The sequence below is a fragment of the Aulonocara sp. 'chitande type north' Nkhata Bay genome, linkage group LG13 (genome assembly GCF_057382095.1).
Source record: "Aulonocara sp. 'chitande type north' Nkhata Bay isolate Kocher_YH1m ecotype deep benthic linkage group LG13, A_spYH_male_GT1.1, whole genome shotgun sequence".
NCBI lineage: Eukaryota > Metazoa > Chordata > Actinopteri > Cichliformes > Cichlidae > Aulonocara > Aulonocara sp. 'chitande type north' Nkhata Bay.
Window position 1 is genome coordinate 29,804,389 of NC_141356.1, and position 25,109 is coordinate 29,829,497.

At 36.6% G+C, this 25,109-nt stretch overlaps 1 long non-coding RNA gene across 1 annotated transcript; it reads left to right on the top strand.

Annotated features, from left to right (window-relative positions):
• Positions 1-19,774: 19,774 nt before the first annotated feature.
• Positions 19,775-24,692, top strand: LOC147316361 (uncharacterized). The gene is made up of 7 exons (XR_015124469.1): positions 19,775-20,919; positions 22,408-22,539; positions 22,657-22,756; positions 22,875-22,934; positions 23,024-23,114; positions 23,281-23,438; positions 24,102-24,692. It is a non-coding gene; the product is annotated as an uncharacterized LOC147316361 (long non-coding RNA).
• Positions 24,693-25,109: the final 417 nt, after the last annotated feature.

The window sequence follows — 25,109 nt, forward strand, 5'->3', positions numbered from 1 at the left end:
TATCCATTGTTGATCTGCACACAGCTGTTGTCACAAACGTCGCAGTTGCTTGCGTCACTGTCATGAGACATTCTTGCAACAAAATCACGGTTTTAGTAAGGCAGTAATGCAGCGTTCCTACAGGAAAGGAACGGTAATCTAATTACCGTTTTTGCAATAGCAATCCCTTACTTTACTCGTTACTTGAAAAAGTAATCAGATTACAGTAACGTGTTACTGCCCATCTCTGGCCATGAGGAACAGGATTTACGTTTGTCAACACATCATAATGTTAAACAAATGTCATTTTGCTAAATGTTCACTTTGACTTTGTTGAGTCACTGTCTATAGAAGCTGTGGTTGAAGATGCATTCTGATGCTTTAAACACATTGCATTCAAATTCTTTCATTTCTGTGTAAGTAACTGTATATTTCTTTGCATTTTACAGGTTTCAAAGTTTTGTGTTTTTAGTTAAAATGATATCATTGGAAACAGCTAACTTTGTATACGCAGTACATAATTCTCAAAATATACAGTCCAAAACCTGTGAGCCTCCTCTCGTTTCTTTATATTTTGCTTCCAGCCTTTCTTGTAATTTTAAAGGGGTCTGGAGCAGTTTTTTTTTATCACTCATTTTCATTTTAGTCCTTGCACCTGATCATTTCCAGACGAATGGTGTATTTTGTTAAGACACTTACTGCTGAACTATGAATAATTCAAGTATTAAAAAAACAAAGTAAAAACAAACAAAAAGAAGACACCTAACTCAAGGGATGAAAAAGTGTTTTGTCTACAGATAACAGAGAACTTAGCAAAAAAACAATTTTAAATTGTGTCTTTAGGCACTTTATTATTAGAAGCCTGTTCCAAAAACACATCATTTCTTCCTATTTCTTTTGTTGAATCTATAAAAATGCCAAAGACAACACAGTTTGACAGGCATAATATAATATTTTTCCACCAACAAGGTGATTTTCAAAGAGCTAAAAAGAATGCCGTGTGGTTGCATGTTTTACAATATTATTATTATTATCATTATATTTGCCACTTGCCCACTTTCCTCAAATGGAAAAAAAAGATCAAAATCAACAATTGGAGGACAAATGAAGAAATAGAAGGCCAGAAAATTATGTAAAGCAGATAAACAGTATCTGAGTCTTCCTTAAGAAATAGGACAACATCCAGCACACACCTGACACAGGACTTGAGAGATCCTTCACTAGATCCATCTACAATTAGCCAATCTCAGTGGAAAGATGGCTGACAAGGAGACATTTTTAAGGAAGTGAAACAGGGAGACAATGCACGGGTGTGCCAACTCTTTAAAAATCTGGACTGAAAATCAGTGGCAACAGATCTAATGAACTGATAAATCAATAGTTGAATTGTTTGAAGAGTAGGGTTAGGAGAGGGGTACAGCAGTGAGTGTCTGCAGGTATTTGTAAAACATGGCGGAGGATGTGTCATGGTTTGGAGTTGCATTTCAGGCAGTGGTTTTGGAGATGTTGTCAAAATTGATGGAATTATGAAGACAAAAACGTACCATCAGATTCTGACCTACCATGCAGAGCCATCAGGAAAAGGATCTGATTGGCAACGACTTAATTTATCAGAATGACAATGATCCCAAACACACTGCCTATGCAGTAAAAGCATACCTGAATAGAAAAATACAGTTTTTCGTCATGGATTGGCCTCCCCAGAGCCCGAAATTCAATGTTAGTGCAGCAGTTTGGAATCATCTTGACAGAAAACACTTTGAATGTCCTTAAAAAAAGCTTGGAGAACTATTCCTGATTTCCTGACGACTTCCTTAAAGAAATTATATGAAATTATTCCTAAAAGAGTTCAGGCTGTGTTGAAGAATAAAGACTGTCATACCAAATATTGACTTGTTGCTTTTGTTGTTGTTGCAATATATATTGAAATTCCATGTGTTTCAGGAAATTGCTGTACCTACAATTCTCACTTTCCTATCAAAATATAAAGAAAAACAAAACATCTCTTCATTTGTGATATATATATATATATATATATATATATATATATATATATATATATATATATATATATATTTTTTTTTTTTTTTTTTTTTTTTAGTAAAATAGAAACTTACTAAAGGTCAATAATTTGTTTCATTTAAAGCAAATGTCATGCTTATTATTTAGAGACTGCATATTTACTATTAAGATATACAAAAGTGTTACTAAGTTCACGTTTACCATTTTGTCACAGAAATACAAAAATTAAAATTATATGATATTATACTCTCATATAATTAACTATCAAACACAGCTAATGAAAATCACTTTACTTTACAGTTCACCTATAAGTACAGGTCACTTGAGCTCACTTTAATTTTAATGTCTGTATTACTAATGGAAAAGTATTCTCCATGATATAGCATTCTAAATGGACCTGACCGAATAGTAAATGAACCACATCCATCTTGGTGACACTGCGTTGCAGGGTACTTTCCTCCAGAATCATCTCTAGATGACCTTGCTATTTAAAGTTTTTTGTTGATGTGCTGTCTTGCACAAGGAGGAAGGTTTGTTTTATCACCACTTATTCTGTAACCCTTATTCTGCATAAAAATGGCTCATGTTGCAGCTGTATGATGTTCATACGACAAGAAACGGACTGAAAGCATTAAAAAACATTTACAAAGAAGCTTTTCCTCCTGCTTAACAGCTGCATCTTTCTTGATATTTCACCGCAAAGCTGTTTTTTATTCACACCCCATATAATAAAGACTTGGTACATGAAAACTTAACAATTAAATTAAATCATTTGTAATCCTGTGGGACCTACTTGACACATTCTGTTCTTTGTTATTTACTCTTTTGCATTTATCCTCTGTGTGTCTGTTTAACGTTTCCTTGCTTTTCATTTTTCCTAAGTGCAACACCTAACTATAGCTCAGATTATTTTTGTCATCTGACCATACCTCAGGTGTAAGGAATGACAGCACATTTACTAAATCAGATTCTGGTTGAGGTCATGTATCCAAGGTAATTTTTTTTCTTTTGGCATTACTAAAAATGCTCATGTGTCAGTACATGAAAGAAAAATAGGACATATTTAGTTAAGTCATAAAATATATATAATGACCTTGGTAGAAGGGGATTATTATAAAAAATATTTTCTATGTTCCTGTAGCCGCTTTTTTAATCAAAATTAGATTTTAATGCAATAATAATAATTGTTGTTATCCATGAATTTTTAAAAATGTACTATTTTACAAAGAAGAAAAAAATTTGTGAAGGACATTATTTTATTTATTTTTGATGCCAAATTGCAGTTATTTACTCGCATTCTTAAACAAACAAACTACAGAAGTAACACCTTTGGACCTATTAATACGTCTCCCTCTCTCTCTCTTCTTCTCTTTCCTTTGATAATCTTTAGCCATTCTATCAGCCACTGCTATCTTAAAAGGGCACACATTACATGTATGCCAAGAACAGAGGGAGTTGCGGAGGTTCATTAGTGAATCCAATTATTTTTCAGAAACCCCAAACAACCTGAATGTTGTTGATAGATACATACATCCATATACACCACATAAATATTCATGCTGTTAATAAGAAAACTCCCCCTTGAGCAACTAACAAATTATGAGATATCCAGTCACATTCTAAAAGGGCCTCAAAATGTTTTTCTATCACTTACCCACAAAGTAGCAGGTTTTCACAAGAGACATTTGTCCTGGAGGTACAAAACTATGATATAATTTATTTCCAAGCCACTATACTTTTGAAAGACCTTGTTTTGGTTAATTTGGTATCAAATCCAAAGAAGCCTCAAAAAAGCTTTAAATAGAAGACAGTGACTTTATATATAAAATATCATTACAGGTGCAGATTTGCAAGTTTGACAGTGTTTTAGTAGGTAAAGGTGAATGCTTGGACATGAATTGAGCTGCAGTTTGGGGAAGGCTTCGAAGGGGACTGGCGACGGCTCCCTGGCTTCGCAGATCACCATGTACTATATAGAAGTGAAGAACTTGAAGAATTGAAAAGGGGAAGGAGGGTGTGGCACGTAAATGAGAATGACAGCTTGCAGAACTGGGAGAACCTATATAGATGGGAACCGGAAGGAGCGTGTTAGGTGTGGTCCCGCTCCTGAAATTCTGATACTTAATCTCCAATTATATTTTGCTTTAAAGAGCTGCACTTTCTTATAGACTTTCTGAAGGTGTTCTGAATTTGTTCTTTTGGCTTCTTTTTCACTCATTTACTGTCCACATGACACTGACTGAGAATTATCCAATCTTTAAAAAGGAAATAATTTAAGCAGTGAGTATGCAAAAAATATCTGACAACTTTTGTTGAATCTTTTAAAAAATGCTAAAGATAATGTAGTTTCACAATTCATATAAGAGTATTTTTGCATTACCACACATGCACAAGTGCATTGTGCATGCTTTGTTCTCCACAGCTTTTGGAGAACAAAAGAAGTGGCGGGATTAAAAATGTATTTATAGCAGATGAACAATATCTGAAAGTCATGTGCTTAAGAAATAGGAATAGATGTATCTTTCAGTTAATCTAGCTATTATTCTCCAAACCCTCATTATCCTACGTTACATAAGACCTGAAATCAGTGGCAAAAGGTTTTATGGAGTGATGAGAAGTATGACAGTGTATCTATCGCTATGTCTGCATAACAAAGCGTGGCTTTACAGGAGAAGCCGGGAGAGCTATTCCTGAAGACTACTTAAAGAAATTACAAGAAAGCTTGCGTAAGAGAGTTCAGGCTGTGTTGAAGAATAAAGGTGGTCACACCAAATATTGAATTTCCAGCTCATTTGAACTGTAGAGATTCTTTTTTTCACAGTATATACTGCATTTCCATGTATGTTTGCACATGTTTTAATAAATCACAATATTTAGCTCCAATTTTCCTAACAAAGTTTAAAGAAATGAAGAGTGGCTAAAGACTTTAGTTACTATACATAGATCATTTAATTTGTCTTTCACAACATTTTGCAAAATGAACACCAGAATTAAGAAATAAATAATATTATGGATTGTGTACGTTCTTTATGACCCCATTTTTAGTTATTTTATTTTCCTTCCTTCCAATTATCTTGGAATTGCACACAACAGGAATGAATTACTGGCACTCATCATCCCAGAAATCTTCTATTACAATTTTACATTCTGTTCTGGCTCAGTGGATCACAGGTAATGTGAACAAAACCCTTAATTACCAGTTAATGATGCGATCAGACGATAATATAAAGAGAAGAAGCGTAACCGGTTTTCCACAGATCAGGTCATGGTGATGAGTCAAAAGGATTTCAGCAGAACAAATATCTCTATAAACCTCATTTAAAATATTGATATTTAAAGTCACGTGCAGGGAATTGAACATGAAAAATGTTCCTCAATTTAAAGAAAATGAAGTGAAATAGTGTGAATTTAACATTTTTCTTTAAAAGTTGATGGTGGACACTTCATTTTCACTGAATGATAAGACTACTGCATAGCATTACTGACTGTATACTCTATAGACTAAATTATATACAAAAAGTCCACAGGTCATACAAGCACATCAAACAGACTGAATCCTCCCATTCAGTCTCTATACATTTTCGCTTTGCCCTTCTGCAGTGATGAAACGCTGAGGGTAAACAGATTAATTTTGCTATACACACTAATCTAAAAGATCCTTGCATGCAAGCACTGCTTCAAAGCTGGATCCTATTAGGCTCATTGCCAATCAATCAAACATTTGTCAACTATAAACAAGGTGTGACAATTAGCGCTTTGATGCGAGTTACAGCAACATGAGAACACCAACAGCCCGATGATGGCAAATCCTTTGAGTGGGAAATTGCAGGTGTCAAAAACTGGCAAATGATTTAATATGTCAAGGGGAACAGTCACATAATCACAGATTGAATAAACTAAATAAACAAAGGTTATTACATACTCTATACAGCATAGGTTTGTCATCTTCAAATAGGCTTTTTTTTTACCCTGAATATTCTGTTTCCTTTCCCTCCATATTCTCCATATTCACAAGAGATCAGTCCACGGTTCACACAGACCTATCAGAGTGACCCTGCCTTGAATTCATAACGAAGCATATTGTCGCGCTGACCTAGTAGGTGTGGCTGTTATTCCTCTTTTCCTCCTCCTGCCCTCTACCTGTTCGGTGCTGCTGCTTGCCCATGGCCGCTGATTAGACCTTGGGTGCAATCAACAACTAAGCACGGCCTGGTGTGCGCCGCCCTGCCAGGTGAGCCACATTAGAGCAATCAAGGGTGGGCGTGCCTAGTAGACCTTAAAATGCATGCAGCAGTCATTTGACCCATGTGCAACATACTGAGAGGACGGCAAGCAAAGCACTTTGCCACTGTGAGGAAGACTTTGAACAAGACAGGCTATCGGTAAGCTCTTGAGTTCACATTTTGCTTTTGCAGATGTATCTGGGACTATGGAAGCTCAGTTGTGCAAATGTTTTACGCTTAGGGAAATAGTTGCTGCATTTAAGTTTAATTATATTGACAAAAATGAATGTTTAAGTTTGAATAAATTGTTTGTGCAGTTAGTGTTCCCACATATTTATGTTAATTAATATTAAAAATAGTTACCCCAAATCCTTGGGTGGATCGTAAAACTAGTGAATAAATGTTTGGTTTTGATTTAAAGAAAATAATTCTTTGTAAAGAAAATCCTTAAAGTCTATTAAAATGTTTGAACTCTAAAATATATACTTTAAAATACAATTGTTTATAAAAAAGTGTTAATGCAAAGAAGACACATTTTGTATATTTAAGAACCACAGTTAAATTAACACAGTTAACCACATGGTAAATGGCTTTACTGAAGTGTATTTTGTTATTTCATCTGTCTTCTGTGTAATGCATGTAATTTATCTGAATGGTTAATGGAATGTTCTTTATTTTTGTGTTGAAAGGTTTTTTTACCTGCTGCTACCTACCAGCTATCAAACTAGTTGGTCTAAATAAAGTTGAGTGAAATTCAAAGTCTGGTCTTTTTCAAGTGTGGACACCTCACAGTCAGAGGAACACTTGACACATATGGTCCAACTCTCAATTATGCATGGATAAATCTTCCTTCTTTTAGAGGAAATGAGCACAGAGTGTTATTTTAGTATAAGGTGACTTCTTTCGCAGTGATAACATCAGGGGGACGTTGTCCATTAAATGTGAGAACCCCTAATTCAATGCCCCTAACGCTGATGTTTAATTTTGACAGGTTTCAGAGCTTAGTAGTCATGTAGAAGAGCAAAGTGCCTCTGGTATTTTGTGATACCTACAGTGTGAGAGGCTGGCTTAAAGATGTCCTTCACAGATTTCCAGATTAAGTGCATGCTGGTGTCCTTTGAAATTGTGCTCTAATGTCAAGGGAATGTGTAACAGACTCATCCAATTCATGATTTGAATAGAACGCGCTGGGCAAAAGCTTAAAGACACTCCAGAGTGCTGAAGGATGGTGCAGCAGAAGTGCTATAATTATTGCACTGAGTAGCTCTTAACTGGATGCAGAGGCCACATAAACGCATAGAGGTAGTGAACAAATCAAGATCCTGGTCTGTTGAGTTTGTAGAGACTAATATCAAAGACTGCATCATATCACAGCATGCTTTTCTGGGCAGTATTGGGAATGATTTCCATTCTAGTCAAAGATGGGAAGGAAAAATTGCCAAAAATGTAATTACACAAGAAAATGTGAGACATTGTCAGATAGATAGATAGATGGGCCCCTTTAGTGGACAGCTGGTGCGCTGAAAGAATAATTGGATAAATGGCTGTCACTAAAGATAAAAAGAAACAAAATACCAAGACGTGTGCAACAGGATTGTAATAATGTCTTTGTATATTTTTCATCATTAACAAGGCATAAAGTTGGAAAAATAATCCATAATACTGAAGCGTTGATGTTACACGGAATTAAATATTCAAATTCAAAGACTTGTTTTCATGGCTGCTCTGTTCCATCAAACAGAAATACCACAAACACTTTTCCATTTAATCTTTCAAAAAACTGTCACGTGGGATTAAATAATGTTTAGCAGCACATTATTTTGATGTTTAATTATGATTTGAACTAGCATTACAAGCATACAATTTAGCTTTGTCCTTAACTCCAAGTATGTTAAATATGAAGGTTTTTTAGCATTTTTAGAGACCATAATATCTAACATTTGATACATTCAGCACAACAAATTTATTGTTTATTTTGTAGTCTAGCTGGCCTTCCATTGAATTCCCAGCACATATGAACTTATCTGGTTGCCAGCTGTTTACATATTCAACAATGCACAATAATTTATACTCAGCCAGTCTTTGCAGAACATCAGCCGGCCATGAATTAATTAAGGCTTTCTGCTCTGATAAGTACCAGTCAGGAAGAGAGGGTGTTGTGTTGAATCTTACAAGAGCGTCTAATCGTTAACTTTGTGCTAAAGGGAATTTCACTCTCAAGAACGCCTCAGCTACTGGCAAAATATATATCCATGTCACGTCTGATCAGAAAACATCATTTGTTATTTTCAACTGAATGGCGTTTGATTGCAAATGCAAAGAATAAAAAAGTGGTTTTGAAGCATCGTTCAGATTCACAAGTACAAAATCTAATTTTTTTAAAAACAAAATCTAGACTTGTATTTGATGACAACTATATAGAAAAATAGCATGAATGTCAAAATTAATTTTATTGCTTGGTTTACCAATAATCAGATTGAAATTTCCAGGAAAGCTGCACTCTGTGAGCTTATTTGGCCACACATTAGCTGAAATGTGTTCTACAACGACAAATCTATGTTGCATAATGGCACCAATAAACCTGTAAGCCACCTTAAAGCTTATTTTAGGACAGCTCATCATTCCTGTCACTTATTGCAATTTGTTTAGCTAATGGTAGCGAGAAATCTCTGATGAGGCTTCATAAAACAGTAGATGGATCAACTGCAGGGCCACATCCATCTATCAAGACCTGTGTCAGGTCTTTATTGGATTTTATTTACTATTTATTTAAGGACATGACTTTTAGATACTGTTCATTTTCTGTAGATAGTTTTGTAGGGCTGCCAATTCTTCTTTTGTCCTCCACTAGTCCAGTTTCCTCAGTTGTCTTTAAGGATACACTGCACACCATGCAGGGATTTGCCAAGTTTATGGCTGGTAGAATTCTGACTTTAATCTCAGAACTCAGATTTAAGTCAGAATTGTGACTATAATCTAAGAATTCTTAGAAAACACTTTGGACTTTCTTTATTCTCAGAATTCTGAGAAAAAAGTCAGAATTCTAAGAAAACTTTTGACTCTTTGACTTTTTTCTCAGAATATTAAGATTAAAGTCAGAATTCTGAAAAAAAAGTCAGAAATCTGAGATTAAAGTCAGAATTTAATGACTTTTTTTTCAGAATTCTAACGTTTTCTCAGAATTCTGAAAAAAAGTCATTAAATTCTGACTTTAATCTCAGAATTCTGACTGACTTTTGCCCCCTCAGAATTCTAGGAAAAGAAAGAAAAATGTGCCCACTTTTTTTTTTCCAGTGGCCCTAATCCTCTTCCTTAATAAACCATATACTTTGGTCTGCTTTTTTTTTCATGTGGACAAATGATGTATTTTTGTGACAGGTTGCTACTAACAAAGTGCCTAAATATAACATTTAACAAATAAAACTCATTATCCCCTGAGTTGGTAAGTTTTAAGCTTGAATGATTCATGGGTCAGTGTTAAGTGGTTTAACAAAAACAAAACAAACAAACAAAAAAAGGTTCCTGTGAAGATGGTTAGATACAAGGACTGAAACTGAAAATCTGTGGAAAAAGCAGCCAACGGCTTCAGAAAGCCTGGACCCATTAAAAAAAAAAAGAAGACAAGACTGGCTCCTTGGAAACAAAATACAAAGAAATGAGTGGTTTCTCAAGACTTTTGTACAACGATGTAAGTTGTTTTTTAACATTATAATGATGTGATCATGGTACAAAATAACAGATTCAGAGTATCAGTTTCAATGCAAGCACCTGTTCTTTTCTCTCTACCTCTGCTTAATACACATTTGCGTGCATGTGTATATGTGTGTTGGAGGGGGTTACAACTCAAACACAAGCCACTTTAATCTCTGTCCTTGAGAGTAATCTTGCCCGTGTGCAAAATGGCTCACTTTATCAATTTGGCGGCAGCCTGCCCTGCTTGGAGTCTGGAGGCAGCAGAAGCAGCAGCAGTGATGCTTTTCTCATGACAGCTCAGAAAGAGCAAGCAAACGATCACCTTCTCCAGAGGCTCAATGTGACGAAGGACAAACAAAAGACTATTTACATTTCTCTATTGCTGATATAACTTGCATTTGTCATATGCATAACCTCTTTTAATTAGTTTTACTTATGTTTTTAAAGAGTGAAGAGGATCAAGAGATATGAGAACTAGAATCTCTGTAGCTTTCTCTTGTTCTGTTCTCCATATTCACTACAGAACAGCAACACTAAAACTTGTGATGGGTTTGCTAAGATTTAATTTCTTATAATACAATATAGACCACTTAATATATTTGTCACTGTCACCGAGTCAGTTGTTTTTCATGCCTATAGTGTTTCAGTGAGAGATACTGTACAGTGTTCTAATGTCATTAACTTTGTTTTTCAATCATTTTTTGTGCAAAAGGGAACAAAATATATTTTAGGAAGGTTTTTCTTCATATTGACATGATAGCATCACACAGTTACTGTGGATTTGTCGGTTGCACATCGAAGACGTGGACCTCTCATTCCACTACATTACAAAGTTAAATGGTAAATAGTGATTTTTGACTCTACTTGAGCCTTCAAAGGTCTTTATACGATATGCTTTGAGTACAATGAACTCATTGTCTTGTTCAGGAAACCAGTTTAATATGACCTTGTGACATCGTGTCACAAAATCTGAGATTTTGGCAACAGTTCCAGGCAAGTAAATAGCTTGTGCAGTATTACATCATCATCATCAGCTTGAACCATTAATATAGGGAAAGGAGGGAACCATTCTTTCATGTTGTTTACAACAAATTCTGTTGAAACTTGGCAGCCAACCTTGTAGATTCAGAGATACTCTTCTGCATACCATGGTTGTAATGAATAATTGTTGAAGTTACTGTTACTGTTACTGACCTCTGCCATCAACAAGGCACTTTCTCTCACAGAACTGCCACTTACTGGACATTTTCCCTGTAAACCCTACAGATGGTCATGTGGGAAAAACCAAGCGATCGGCAGTTACTGAAAAACTCTGAGCAGCCCGTCTGGCACCAAAAACCATGCCAAGTTCAGAATCAATTAAGTCACCTTTCTGCCCATTCTGATGCTCAGTTTGAACTTCAGCAGGTTGTCTTGACGATGGCTACATGGCTAAAGGCACCACATTGCTGCCATGTGATAAACAGATTAGATATTAGTCTTAGCATAGACAGGTTTACCTAATAAAGTGGTTAATGAGTGTTTATAATATAAACATGAGGTCATAAATGTAACCACTGTATTACTTGAACATGCCGTTTAAGACAACAGTGTAACAAAATAGTTGTGCTTTGCCAATACTGTTACTTACTGTTTCCTTGCTGTGGCTTATGCAGACACATGTAAGCATTGTATCAGTTTTCTCATTTAACTGTCAGCACAAACGTGACCAGTTAGCCTAAATCACAAGCTTTTGCTTATATGAAATTCCTACATAAAGATGTTGTTCTCACCTTGCTCTTTAGATCTAGATTCGCTGAATCTTTTATGTATTCCCAATCTTCTTATGCAGTTAACGTAGTAAGAGATTACTTACATGTTTCTGGCCTTCCATCATCTAATGTGTCCCAGTAAACACAACCCAGTAATGTTCTCTTCGCTTTTACCCAGTTATAGAAAATATCTGTGCAGATTGCAAATCCTGAGAACCTGCCTGAGGACAAGCATTTTCTTAATGTTGCTCACCTTCAGCACCAGTCCTCAGCATGTACCTAGAACGCTGCCTCGAACGCTTCTGTGAAAGCTTAGTCTTTATTAGTGTTTACATTGTCTTTGCACAATAATCCTAATGTAAATCTTTCAATTTCCTTCTGTATATTTTCAGCAGTAGGAGATGAATGATTTCAGTTTATGGTATTTTAAAGTGTCCAAAGTCTTACAGTGTTTTTTTTTTTTTTACATTTTTATTTAGTTTGCCTTTTGAAATCCAAATAAAGGGAAGTTTGCACCCATAAAAGCAAAGACTGCATCAATATGGTCCATTTGCCTGCAGCTTAGGCTAGTCATTAGCCTCTCTGTGTCTTACACTGAAAGACTAAATTGGGTTAAGGAAAATACACACACAACCAGGTTGAAAAACAGTGGAGGGCAGCCTTTAAATCAGGTCATCATCGAGGCAGAGTATGTGTGAGATGTGCCTTTGGAGCAGATTGCACTGGGTTGGCCTGTATCCCATAACAACCACCATCCAAAGGCAGCGGTCAAGAGCTCAGAATGGACACCCCTGTGGTCACCCTTCATCACCCCTTTTTGAGGTTAAAAGAGGGTTTGATCAAGGGATCTGCCCCCCAACCCCCCGCCCCCCAACCCCGCCCCCCAACCCCAGTCAAACACAAACTGAGTGCTTCTTCTCGTTTGGATCTCCCAGTGGGTCCTTTTTGAAGGCTGATTCCAATTACACAGCACTGAAGCTGTAAAGATGTTATGTTGCTCCACATAGGATCCAGTGAGCTTTTTCATGCTCTGGACCATGCTAGGATTACATAATTATTTAAACGAAAGGCGGCATTTAAATGTGCTACTACATTATACCCTTAAACTTACAATTTATCCATAAAGATATCTAAGTGCTCCTCAGCACAGAGCGAAGATGAATCATATAGAAAATTGCTGACGGCAAGCTATAGACCTAATCTGAATTTCCAAAGTTATTGGTGTAATATTGAGAGAGCATTAATAACTTGCTACAATAAGTAAATGCCACAGTGAATCCCAAATCCATTTAAAGAACAAACAGGTTTCAGAGACAATCAGGTTGACATTCAGCTGATGTTTATTTAGCTGGAGCTATTTGTGGGTTTCCAGCCTGTGTATCGTAGCCTCTGGGAAATGGTGGAGGAACAATCAAGGGATCGTTTGAGGCTTGAACATCTGTTGCGAACAAATCAGTCACCACCGCTGCTGCACACGATTTACAATAGCTTTGCTCCTTCTGCAGTGCACAATGGGTGGGTTAAGACTCATCAAATAGTTCACACTTTGATCCACATGTGACAGGTAGGTTGTCTTTTGAGCTTTTATTTATATTATGTTGTTTGAAGATTTCTGTATTTAATGCTACTACACTGATGATGTGATGTTTATTTCTCTGACATGCCATAAAGGAAGAATTGCTGTCACAAAACAGCTAATCGAGAAAAAAACAAAGTAAATAGGAAAGAAGAAAGCTGGATTCTTGATGTAACTTTCTGGGCATATTGAGTTTAAGCTCAGTTTAACGTCTGAAAAGCATTACTAGCTTAATGACTGACTCACATCCAACTTTTCAGCAAACCAGACAGCAGAAAGAGGGGAAAAAAAGAAAAGCTTCTACAACCTTCCCACTCCACTTTATGATGCAAATGAATACTGCTGTATCTTTACGCTGATTGTCCCATTCTGCTACAAAAAATAAAATCAGATTGCAGCATGTTATCCCTTTTCCACCACGGAGATTGTGGTGGATAATACTAGACTTCTTGCTTGCTCAGCCTTCTTTCACTATACAAGTCACTGAACCAACAATGTAAGCCACATTCAACCTGAATCCTAAGAGAAGAAAACAAATTAAACCCAGATTTGATTAGCGCAAGAAAAAAAGGCATGCGCACTTTGCACACACATGACACTAGCAGGTGTAATTGGAATACACAGTTAACTGTGATTAAAGTTAAGTCCTACCTATCTGAGAAAATGCTGGCATAGCAACAGTGGTATATACTCAAATTATTTTTTTTCCTTTAAGATATAAATGGTCTTCTCTGCAACTTAGCATGTAGCGGTCATTCAATTGATTTGAGCCAAATTTGCTGGCACTTTGAGTTTATAGCCACAACCTCTCGCTTTAATGCAGATACAGGGATAAAGCTAAACCAACTTAGACAACCAGCGCCGCTGCCAGTTCCGAGCTTTGCCTCTCACCTCAGCACAGGAACAGGAACCACACCTGTCACGTCGAATTACCAGCAAGGAGAGGATTCACAAAGGAAGAGGAAAAGGAGAGAGTCATTAAATGAGAATGAGAGACGCACAAATCAATTCCGTGACAAAGGATTTCAACAACGTCTGCGCAGTTGTGCAGCAGAGCATGGAGACACTCAGTGTAAGCTATAAAAAGGACAACACCCCAAGCCTGTTTGAACAGCCCATTCTGTGTTTATCATACCTCTTAAGGTCACGGTTTCACCTTTTTTATTGATGTACTTAAGGTGAGAACCAGGAATTTTGAACATTGTGTGAATGCATTTGTACTTAGCACATTGTATAAATATAGACATATAAAGAGAAGGCGAAAATTGTAAGTCAGGCAGTGAGAAAAAAAAAATCACATTTCCACCTCCTTCCATGGTGAGTTAGTGCTTGAGGGGAGGTGATCATTAGGAAAACAGGAGAGTGGGTGCAGGATGCTGGCTGAGAGATGGATAACTCTGTTAGGCACGGCAGACAGAGCTGCAGTGAAGGTAGTAAACAGGTCAGACCCTTATGGGCATCTCAAACAGAGAGAGCTGCAGTTACTGGTCCACTCCCCCCACTAATCATGATTAATGGAAAGCTTGATAGAAAAAAAAAAACACTGTTAAACTGTCAGGGCTGATGTCAAGATTTCATGTCACATCATTTGTGTTTTATTTTATTTTGTTTGCATGGAGGTTTTTGGGGCTTTTATTGGACTGTAGCTAGACACTGCATTGTTAACAAGCATTTCTAGTTCACACAAAATCTGAACAAAAAGTACAAATAATGATGAAAAAGAAGGGCCAGGAAATATATGCATTCAGGTGGTGTTAAAAGTACTCCAGTGAAAGTTGGAATACTAGTTCAACTTCTTTACTCAAGTAAAGGTAAAAAAGTACAGGCTCTGAAATGTACTCATCATAAAAAAGTAAGTCTTTGGAGGACATCTACCAGCTATTTTTATGAAAAGCTAACTGAACCTTGTAACCTTAAAATATTATTATCAGATGTAAATACAAACTTTAGTATTACATTTTAAGTGTAATAAATAGTCTCAGCTTGAATCAGATAAGCAGAACATGAGCAGAGAAAAGGGGAAATTGAAAAAAATAACTGTTTTCTGTTGCCTACATTGTAGAGGGTGACTTTGCCTCTAAAAAGAAAATGAGCAGGGAAGAGGTTAAAGTGGGATTCAGCAGGTGGTAGATGCCTAAAATTGGTTGAAATGGCTCAGCGCGGGGAAAAGAATCATAATGCACAATAATGTACAGGCTCTGATCAGCTGATCTAAACCCATCACGGTACAGCAATCTAACCTGTTTATCCTGCTCTAACCTGCAGAGTATTTTCATGCAACCTTTAGATGACACAGTTACTCTACCTCAGTTTGTTTTGCAGCACACTTCACAACATGAATAATGTTACATGTGCAGACCCAATATGTGATTTAAAAAATAAGATGTAAGTTTTTAATTTATGGTTCCACTGAGCAGTCTTCACCTTTAAATCTAACCCCTTCTTCCTATCCTGCCTTTCTTATCTTTCTCCATCTCTGAGTGTCGTTAGCTTACTTTCTTTTCTTTCCATGTGAAATACAGCAGCCTTTAGCTAGCAACACACTGTGCGACAAACTGCACATAAATAGTTTGTGTGTTTGCTGAGCTGATAGAAATGCTTCAAGTTGCTCACTTTATGTTCGCTCGTCTTAGCTAGCTAGATGCTAAAGTACCGCAAGCGCAGCTTATGGACACCTGCAGTCTTTCAGGTGTTGTGCCAAAAAAAAAAAAAAAAAAAAAACGCCGCCTGACTGTAAACCCAGACTATGACACAGTTTTGAATCTTTCATCTCTTTTTATGCAATATCCTCTGGTGATTACTACACAAACGGCATTGCCTTTCATGTGTTACTGTTCAGGCCAAAAGTAACGAACCTGTTTTGAAAATGTAAGAAGTAGAAAGTATAGATATTTATTTAAAAATGTAGGGAGTAAAAGTAAAAAGTTGTCAGAATAAGAACTACTAAAATAAAGTACAGATACCTGATAACTAAAGTACTATTTAAGTTCTACTTAAGTACAGTAATAAAGTATTTGTACTTCATTACTCCCTAACTCTGGGGAAAACTATTAGCCTTTATTAAGGCTTCCTATAAATGGAAGGACAGAGTAAGGGAAGGGAGCAAGGAAGATGGAGACAAGGGTAAGGAGAAAGGGCAGAATGAGACACTCAAGTCAGCTGCATCATGAGTGTAAGTACACAGGAGAATCACTCCACAAACTTTATGTCGTTGGAGGCCAGACCCTGGGAAAGTATCCATGTTTTACAAAGGTGTGAAGAGTGAGTCACTTCTTCACAGTTTGCACTTGTCCTTTAATGGTGGTAACAGCACCATCCCCAATTCTGTGACCTCAACTTGCATGAAGCACAAAGCAGAGTTTAAGTCTTGCTGCATTCATCACCCTATTTGACCCATCATGACACATCTGGACGACAGGCACCTCAGTTAGAATGAAAGTTCCTCTCCTGGTGTTAATTACACAGTTTAGTGCCACAAGAACATCCATCTTTAGGGACAGTCCTCTGGGTTCATGCACGGTGCCCGATGTGAGCCACCTTTAAAACAATCACTACTGCAGTCCCAGGGGTCTGTATTCTGATTATGTGTTGTTTTCTTAATACACAAAGATACAAGGTCAGTGATGGAACTGGTGGGAGGCTCTTATGGTAAGTAACTCCAGAGATTTAGGGTAAAACTTCTGGTAAGCCACAGTGTCTGGATAGACAGACTTGCTAACAACAGGGCCTGGAGGAAATGTCCAACTAGAGGGCATTTTTATGTATTCAAGTAAGTGCAGTGAACAGGCCCTTAATGTCAATGGGATGAACCCTCAGCAGGTCTCAGCTGCATATTTAAGGGCAAAGCAAACTGTAAACTAAGCATGTTTAAAGCCCAACTATGGGCACCCATATAATCGAAGCCTAGTAGTAACAGCCCTGAGAATCATTACAAGTAAGGCATATTGCTGGAGGTGAGGGGAGGTGAGGACTTTCTCCTCTGTGGGCCACTCAGCCTGCTAGTAGGCTAGTAGTTTGACATGTGCCCGTTAACCTTTATAAAATGTGTAGGAGGACTGCATGACAGCTAGTGGATGTCAGCCGCAGAGGTATTCATAACATAGCTGATCTGATCTAAACTCAGATCACCCTCCAGCCTGCTATGGTGATAAACACCCTGCCACTGTGTGTTACCTGTTTGTTTGACCAGAGAAGAAGGAGAGGTTCGGTGATCATCTAATGTGTTCTCCAGTTAGTTTAACACTACGGGCACTAGAAATCATTCATTCAATTGCTTTGCCTCTTTTTTTACATAGCGCCAAATCACAACACCAGTTGCCTCAAGGTGCTTAAGAGGCTAGTTATTACAAATACTGTGGAAATAGTGTGGCTTGAACTGAAATTAAACACTAAAACAATGGGCACTATCCAACAAAGCACTTGGCTTATGTCAAAAACAGAGTTCATCACCTTTTGTAAATGGTTCCATAATAGGTATCATTGTCATGCAGCTTATATTACTAATTTTGAATTAATCCAAATTCAGTTGTGTTTTTAGCTGTTATTTTTTGGCATGTTCAGTTTGGTTTTACTATTAGGAATTTTTCTCCAGAGAAATTTCATAAACATCCAAATTCCACCTTCTGGCATAGAAGCACACATTTCTGGTCACAGTGAGTATTGCTTTTCTACTTGCCCAGCAGCCAACTTCACAGTCTTTGAGGGCATGCCAAATTTTATTTCGAGCCGAGTACAGATGAGTCTAAGGGTCCTTTAGAAAACTGTGCCCTCTCACTCCAGAGAAAGAGAAAGATAAGAGGTAATCAGCTCCTCCCACTGTATTCAATCTCTCACCATCTTTGCTCCTTGATACACTTTATTGTTTACCAAGAGGAGTGATCCATCAAAAACCCAGGGAAGATGACACATAGGAGAAAACAATGCCAATCCACTAAGTCTAGGGGAAAGACTCCAGCCTAGAGTGAAAGTATAATAAATAGAAAATGCTTTTGTTTTATTGAATTCAGAAAAGAATGATGGAATCTAGCAGGGATGTGTCCTGCTATCCATTATAATTGTAGATTAATCTGAAATGTGCCACATTGACACAGAGACCCTAACTCTAAACTTAACTTTGAAGTTTATTACACCCATAGGTAAGTAGTAGTGACAGCATTATAGGATATAAGTAGCCAGTCACTATAGCTATAACATAGTATATTTTTTCAACTGCAGTACAAACAGAAACACCAGGAGAAGTCCTGCACAATCATGGAGTGAGCATGAAAACAGCACAGAGAAGGGTTTCCCTGAGTTCTGTCATGCTCCCAGGTTTGGAGTTTTTGGGATGTTTCGGGTTTTTATTGTTTTGATTAACTTTGTATAAGTTCTGCGCTCCTGTTCTGCAGGTCTTTAGGTTCAGTCTTATGATGAGATTTGTGTTTGAGCTCCACAGCCTTATGGTTTCTTGTTTGATTATCTAGTTCCCTTTTTGTCCCAAGTATCTTTTCCTCAGTGTCTCCTGTGGAAGTCAGTCTTATTTCCATGTTTGTTTACCTCTTTTTACCATCTCCCCAGCTGTGCCAAGTCCATATGTCTTAGTGTGGTTTTAGAATTTGTTACATCCTGTTTTATTTTAATAGTCCCTCATCTCTTGTGCATTGTGTATAGTTTTGCTTCCCCTTATCTCATTAATTAGATTTTTTTCACCTGTGTCTTGCTTACCCCAGCTGTTTCCGTTCTCCATAATTACTTTGTGTGTACTTAGGTCCTCGTTTTTTCCTTTAAGTTCTCGGTTTCTGTTCCTGGCTTCTGTCTTGTTTATTTATTAAGTTTTTCAGTAATAAAGCGATTTTTGACTTTTATATTCCATTTTTAACCTAAAGTTTTCTACATTGATTTTTAAAAATTTATTTTATTTTATTGATGCAAAAAGTCTTTTAGGAATTTTTTTTTAGCGATATTTAACTACTTTCACAATTCTAAGACCAGATCTTGCTATCAATGTTTCATAATATCACCAGAAAAGTCATTTCATGAGCATCCCCCTGCATGATTTTGCACTGAACAATTTATTTTCAAAATAAATGTCAAAGAAGTACATTCATTTAATAATATGTTTTAATCCATTTTACTGCTTTGCAAACATTCACACACTTCTTTTTCCACTTAACTCTGTAGTCTATCAAAACACTTTTATTCGAGTCTGAGGTCAGTTGTTAACGATCCGGTGAAATTTATAGATTTCTAAATTGAACTGATGTTGTTATGACAGCTGCATCAATTTGGAAAATGTGTGGGAAATACAGGTTCACTGAAAGGCTAGCAATCCAATCATGTTCTCATTAAATTTTAGCCAACTAAGTTTTTATTTACTGGGTGAATAAACTGAATAAAATGTGGTTTCTGCATCAATAACAGATGTAAAGGCAATGTTGTATAACTCCTTTCATCAGGACAAGTCGGTTTCCTTTCTTATTTTAAAACGTTTTTGTTTCAAATATTTTTATTGAGAGCAAGTATCATGATTGTAGTTTTTACAAATTGACATAACATACACTGTAAAAAAAGTCAGTAAAATATACAGCAAAACACCGTCAAATTCCAACGGTAATGGAGCGTAAAATCAAAAACTTCCTTTTACTGTATTAAATAGATTGAATAACCGTTAATTGTGAGACTGGATAAAACTTTGTTTTTTACTGTAATAAAATGTTGAAATTATAAATATTTTCTGTGAAAACAAATAAATATGCATACATTTTACAATTACATATTGTAATGTTGAAAATGTCTGAAAAACTTAGATTTTACGGTATTATTTGAGTAAAACTACATCTTTTGGGGTTGTGCACATTGGAATTCACAGTATAAAGCTGTAGATTTTTAAGCAAACAAAAACATTCATTTTTACAGAAACAAGATGTTAAAAAATAGGGTCCACCGTAATAATACAACCAGTACATACCATTAAAAAAAAAGCAAATATCAGCAGTGAAAGACAATAAAACTGATAGTATTTTTTTATTTTAAAATTCAGATACTGATATACAGATTAAAAGTTAGGCCTGCAGTATATCATTGTTAACCTTCTGATAAAAAAATCAACAGCAAAAGAAGATGTTAAAAATAAAGTTTATGGTTGTGAATAAAATTGATTTCAATAATCTTTTTTAATTATTATTTTAAAACAACTTTATGTTGTTGTGTTTCACGCCATATTATCAGACCACCTTAAGTGGGTCGGCCTTAAATTTTGAATTTGTGTGATCGCTGTTGATTGGTAGCTAAACTGCTGGTAAACTGTGTACAGACGTTTTACGTTCGAATTGCAGAGAAAAAAAATCTGGTAGCAACATTGTGCAGTATGAGCGAACCATTTCACCAAAAAAGGGGGAAGCAAGGCAAGACGTGGCTGCAGCGGTCTGCAGACGTGACTTCTGATCAAATTCGAACCTCCTAAAGAAACAAAGAGCGACGTTACATTGCGGGATGACGTCACCTGAAAATGACCAATAGCGCGGCGCGCTGCTGAGCTGTGTGCCAACCGCTCTTTTTTTCATGCAGGAGACTCAAGTTGGCTTCGCTAACGGACACAGTTTTGAACTCGTATATTAGCGCCATTTATTGCTGCTTGGACCACAGCATCTTCGGAATTTGTAGACATCCTGGCAGCTTACAATTAGTTCGAGGTGAGGTGAGTACATGCAACTTCAAGTTATCTCTGTTATAAAAATCCACCAGCCCAGCGTTTATAGATAATTTTAGCAGTTCGTTTTTTATGAGTGAGGTTGTGAATTTAGTTAGCATTTGTGAGTTGAGTTAGCATTACTGTTGCGAGGGAAGCATTGCTCTGGATTACTTTCTGTATATGGCGTGCTTAATTCGCTAGGGAGGAATTACCAAAGTACATGGAGTTATGTTAATGTGTAATTTCTGTGGTAAGGTAGTTCAGTCATCAAGGGGCTACGTGCTTCATTGTAAACTGCATCGGAATGAGCCACGTTGTTTCTTTCGGTGTATTGAAGCAGGCTGCAAGCAGACATACACCAGGTATGGCGCGGCTCATTTTTACCGAAGACACTCTGCCCCCACCCATGTCACTGGTGTGGTGGTGGTTTCTTCGTTTACATGTGCAATGGCGATGTGTGAACGTCAGTGTCAGAACTCTAAAGAGTTAATAGCTCATCTGAAGAGCCATATTGTGGAAGGACACGTGGTCACTTGTCCAGTAAGAGGATGCACAAATACCTTTAGAGTTAAATCATCTTTTACTGCTCACATGTCACGTAAACACAGAGTTTTCAGACAGCAGCATTGGTGATTTATATAGAGAGTCTGCATGTCAATCATCATCTGTTCCAACCACATCAGATGACTTTGTACCCTTGATTTCCGAGCCTGCTGCACAGTCTATTACACATGAAGATAACATGGAAATGCCCCCTGAATTCTGTGATCTTTTTCTGAGAAACGTTTCACTATTCTACTTAAAATTGCAGGGTCAGTTTCTACTGCCTGCTTCAACCATACAGAACATTGTAGAGGAAATGCAGAACATGCATGAGTTGGGACAGACATACAGTTTGGGTAAACTTGCATCACTGTTAAAAGATGACACATCATTATCAGAGGAGGACATCAACAAAGTCTGTGAGTCTGTCAAAAGCTATGATCTTTTTTCTGCATGTCATACCGGGCCATTGAGGACAGTGCACTCCAGAGCTCAGATCTTTAAAAAAGCCTTCAACTATGCGGAACCAAAGAAAATATTTTTAGGGAGAGATGAAAACAGAAAAGATAGGTTTGCCTATTATGTGCCTTTAAGAGAGACTTTGAGATGTCTGCTAGAGTCTGATCTGTGGCAGAAATCAGAAGAGCCCTCTACTGAGCCTCCTGCTGATGTTCTGTGTGACATAAGTGATAGTAAGCTGTTTTAAATAAAATGATTTTTTTGGTCAAAACCCATTGACTTAATTGATTTCTATCCATTAACATCTTACATGAAGTATGGGTACCAAATGGTTCCACTGAAACACAGTGTGCTGTCACAATAATGGTGCTGTTAGTTTGGTACTTACGAAACACTGTATAAAAGTGTAGTATCAAGCAAGATCAGCTTCATATTTTAAGACCAAAGGTACCACTTGGTGTAAATTGACCTTTATTCACATTCTTTTATCAGACATCTTGGAAATGGGGGGCAGCATAAGGAGTTCCATTACTAAGGTGCTGCCGGACCTGTCTGCCTCAATCCTTGAAATTGTACTGGAGGCACTACAATCATTAGGAGTGGAGACATCTGAGAAACAAACCAGTAAGTATTATGATTTCATTGCACAATAGCCATGAAGGACTTTCTGTTTTTTCTATTATGCTTTGGCCAAGGTCCAAAAAGTACAATTAATCTATTGTTTGTGATATTGTTTTACAGCACCAAATATGGAAATTTCAAGCCAGGCCAGCATATCATCTCCATCTGTTTTAAGGTTTAAGGGTGGTGGCACAGCTAAGACCCAAGAGTCTCTTTCAAGGTTAGTAAAGTAAACAGATTCAAGAAGATATTTTACACATTTCTTTGTCGTCTGTCTCTAAATCTTATTTTGTCTTTATTATGATTAAAAAGGTTTGTTTTGTTCCTGCCCTTTTCAGACACTGAATTTGAGCAGAAACCATAAGGATACTCAAAGGACCTGTGACTCTCAGGAAATGGTGAGATTTCAGGTCATAATCTTTTTTTTCCCATTAAATTAATTTTCCTTTTTCCCTTTACAATATTGCTGTTTTGTTTTTGTAAACAGCATCAAATGAGAGAGACAGATGAAACAGTTTCAAGACAATGGCAGGAAAAAAATGCTGAAGATTGAAACAAACCTTGGCTGGAAATATTTGGTATGTGTTTTACCGTAAATCAAATTGTTGAAAAACATTCAGCTACACTGTAACACAGGGAAACTTGATTTGCACTTATTTTGTTACTTTAATTTCTTGTCTCATTATTTTTGTCAGTTATTATTGTTTATGGTGTATGCCCTTCTTGTTTTCCTTCTGAATGCAGAAGGTATCTAGCCAGTCCACAATGAAAGCTTCGTTGCACCCAATGAGTCTTCTGGCAGAAATGATGGCGGCTGTATTCTTTGGTTTCCCTACACATCACACCCTGCCTGTTTATACGAGGCTCTTCAATTAAGTCTGCACCCAAAGATTCAATAAGAGGTAAGCAGTGGTATTATTCAAGTTTTGCTAAAGAAAGATGGACAGGAGACTCTAATCTTAATCAGCCGAGCTCAGGTTCATGTCCAGGTGAGCAGTTTCATACGCTATAAAATGTAGATTGAATGATAGGTCTCATCACCATGCATTCAGCCATTAACTTCAAGTTCTATGATAAATCAATACGAAACTTAAATACGTTTTCCAACAAATTATGATTGTGATTAGGGCTGCGTTGTCTATGTATAACTTTTACATAAGTAGATTTAAAGTATAACTATTGCCAAAACGCAACCTGGGCTGTTTTTTTTTTGTTTTGTTTTTTTTACTGTATCGATTTTGATGTGCTCAAATTTATGCCCCGGCCCCCTAGTATTCCCATTCACTGGCTATTGACCACAAAACAAAATCACGGTCAATCTCAAAAACGGCTTGTTTGTCGTAATTATGCTTTTAGATATATGTTTGTCTCGTTTACAGTAAAAAAAAAAAAAACTGAAAAAAACAGCCCAGGTTGCATTTTGACAATAGCTATCCTTTAAGAACTGTATATTTTACACTTAAGAAATCATTTATCATTAGATCTGGTTTTGGCAGCACGTTTTGTTCATTTCTGTGCATTTTGCTCAAGCACTGATCAAACTTTGTCCATTTTTTTTGCTGCAGAGGGGATCCTGCCAGTCCAAAGTGAACTCCTGATGGACATTGAAGTACTCCTGCAGAGCTTGTATCTTCAACACCATGCGCATTAGAAACTCCACCGAGTCCTTTCCTTCACCAAGGCAGGACCCAGTGACTCATTACTGTTGATAGGTCAGGGGCAGGTAATATTTTGTTTCATGTTTATTCATTCCTCCATGGATTACCAGCCATATATATGGACACATGCTGTATTCTCAAGATCTATGCTGTTTTGTAGGAATAGAGAAAATAATATGTTTAGTCTGTTTTCAAATGGTATGTCAAATTTTCTCATTGTTTCAGTAATATTCTCTACCTTGGTTGTATATGAGCATCTTTAGATTTTTCTATATTTAGCGGTTGCAAATGTAAAATGTACGGTAAACCATTTATGTTCCTCATATTGTACTGTATTTTTAGCGGTAAAATACCGGCAGCTGTGGTTGCCAGGAATTTACCGTAAAATGTATCTGGTCAAAATAAAATGCTGTAATTTGTTATACAATTTCACTGTGTTTTTTACTGTCAAAGGTTTTAATAAGGTTTAACATATTTCTGTTATTTTTACAGTTATTTACAATAATAGGGTCTATCCTATTACTGTTAAATTAACAACAAATTACTGTAAATATTATTATATTATTACTTTTTTTTTACTGCAAATATCCGTAAAAAGCTATGGAAAGTTGCATTTTTTACATTAAATTGCTGTATAATTGACAAATATATTTGGTTTTTTCTATCATGATTTTGGTAAAATAATACGTTGTCTACCTTAAAAATTAGGGTTACAAAACCAGTATACCGTATTGTCTTTTACAGATTCCACATTTTTTACACGGTATATTCCTGGCAACCACAGCTGCCGGTATTTTACCGTAAATTTGACAGATTTTTTTTTACAGTGTAGCTTATGCTCCTTTTTTTCTCTAAACTAACAAGGCAAATGATTAAACAACAACAACAAAAAAAAACAAAAAAAAAAAAACAAAA